Raw genomic sequence first — 2,488 nt, 5'->3', positions numbered from 1 at the left:
CTGCCACACTATTGAAGGAGCTGCTGCCCCTGCCACTGTCCCAGCAGCCCCTTTGGCTTCTCTAAATATTCATTTAAAATGTTGCGTACTCTTCAAGGGGCTGGGTGGGGCATGCGGCATGGGGCATGCGATGAAACGAGAAATGGGGGGCGTCGAAAGGATGGGATGGCAACGGTTTTTTGTTTGGTTCACGTTCGCGAGGTAAAAACGTTTTACGATGAACTGGAATTGATATTTTTTCAGCAAAACGAATTTTTGAATGTGCTTCACTTCCTTCGCTGTTCGCTCCCGCCCCCTCCGCCCTCCTTCGTATCATCAGCCAGCTCATTTCGGGCGGGCACAGTGGTTGGCCGAGAGAGAGAGAGACACAGATCTAGGTTCTCTCTTTATTTTGTGCCTGGTGGCCAGGGTCTGGACCCACTGTGCGGGGTTGGCCCGGCACGTGATGGCAGAGCAGAGCAGAGCAGAGCGCGTTGCCTCAAAGGCGGATGGCGGATGGCTGAGGAGCGACATCGTCGATGACGACACACCTGCTTCGCCTGCGGCTGCCTCCGCTCTCGATTGAATTTCCAGCGCTTCGCAGCCTTTTATCTGGGGGCAGGGGGTGGTGCGGGGGTGCGGCCCCTCAGCAGCATCGTCATTGGGCAGGCATTTTTTAATTTAAAGCAGCCAAATCTGAAGAAGGTGGAACGGGATGTAAAATGAGCTTAAAGCGAGCCAAAAACTGCCCCAAAGAGCTGCACGTTGCACGTTGCACGTTGCACGCTGCGTATGCGTAATGTAATTTTAAATGTAATACAACAGCATCGTTCGTTCCACTTGCCACTTGCCACTAGCCACTAACTCTTCTCTTTCACTTCCCTTCCTCTCATTGCAGGTAAATATTGGCAGCGTGCGCAAATATTTGAGATACGTTCTGGTCTCCCAGTCACAGTCGCAGTCGCAGTCACAGTCACAGCTCCAGCCCCCATCCGAGACGCAGACCAGCATCTCTGTCGTCGCTGGGCTTATTCACTTGTGAGTAAAAGTTGGCCAGAGCCAAAAGCAAACTTCTTCCCCCCCCCCCCCGTTTTGGCCTTTGTTGGTGCCTGCTCGATGCCAGATGCCTGATGTTGTCTTTCGCCACAAAAGTAATGAAGGATAAAGCTAGACGCGGTACGGGCGATAGGGGAGTCTGCAAACATGGCAGCCATCGGAAGGGATTACAAATCGACCATCGAGAGAGTAGCCTAAAGCAATCCCCCACGAGTATTCCTTTCCATTCTTTCACATATTTATAAGCTATAATTCGTTGTATCCTCCAAGAGGCTGTGGATCGATCGATGGCCCAAGTCCTTGGTCCATACAATCAAAGGATCTTAGAGCATCAGTTCATAAATCGGAAATGATCTATCACAGAAGTTATCCACTAGTTCTATCCACTAAGGAGCCAAGCCAACCCCCGGCTCACTCGCTTTGCTGGCTCGCTGTGATCGTGTTATCGTTTGAGATCGAACGTGTTATCGATAGCTCAAACTTTGTTGTGGGGCAAGGTATCGTCTGATACTCTATGCTGTATTCCTTTGCGATTGAAGGCCAGAGCAAGAGCATCTACTGCTCTGCCTTCTGACGGACGGCTGCTGGGTGCTTTCCATCTTTTGCTTGTTTCCTTCATCTTTTCTTTCCCCTTTTTGCACGCATGCCTTGCCAATAGACTGAAGGAAGAGGCAATGAAGGAGCGAGGAGCGAGGAACGAGGAGCGAGGAACGAGGAACGAGGACATCCTCATGTTTTCACATGAATAACGGGCACTCAATCGCTCTCGCTCTCGCTCTCTGGGCCAGGAGCAAAGGGCAGGCGACGACGACGACGGTAACTGTCAATAGCGGTGTTTTCTCCTCGTCAAACAGTCATCCCCCTCCCCAGTCTCCAGTCGCCTGTCCCCCTGTCCCCCTGTCCCCCTGTCGTCGTCGGTGACCCATATCCACGGAACGCACATGTCTCGTTTAAGTGCATAAAAAGCCCTGTAAATTGCTTCGTGGACGAGTGGACGGGGTGCGACAGTATGACAGAATGTGCAGAAGGGCCTGTGGAGGGCCTGTGGAGGGCCTGTGGGCGGGGCGGGGTGGCTAGTGCAGGCCATAAAGCTTGCATTATATCCGCACGGCGATAAGCGGACGGGGAGGCTAAACGTCAGGGTCGCTCGCAGAGCCACGGCAACATGTGTCGCCAGCAGCCAGCAGCCAGCAGCCAGCGAACGTGTAAATGTCAAATTCGATTGCCTTTTGGCCCCTGAACCCCCGCAACCCTTCACCCGCAACCCTCAACCCTCAACCCTGATCCAAGAACGGATCCCTCCCTTTCCCCTCCTTCAAGGAAAGTTTTCTTATGCATTTTCCTCTTCTTTTTTTTGGGTACAAATACAATTCCCTCTCAAATGCCACAATGCGGCGCACCTGAGACAGAGATAGAGATAGGCATGGGGCAGGAAGGGGGGGGAATGGAGTGG

Source organism: Drosophila pseudoobscura, chromosome X (genome assembly GCF_009870125.1).
Source record: "Drosophila pseudoobscura strain MV-25-SWS-2005 chromosome X, UCI_Dpse_MV25, whole genome shotgun sequence".
Taxonomy (NCBI): Eukaryota; Metazoa; Arthropoda; class Insecta; order Diptera; family Drosophilidae; genus Drosophila; species Drosophila pseudoobscura.
The sequence above is the reverse complement of the archived record's forward strand: the minus strand, read 5'-3'. Positions refer to the sequence as shown.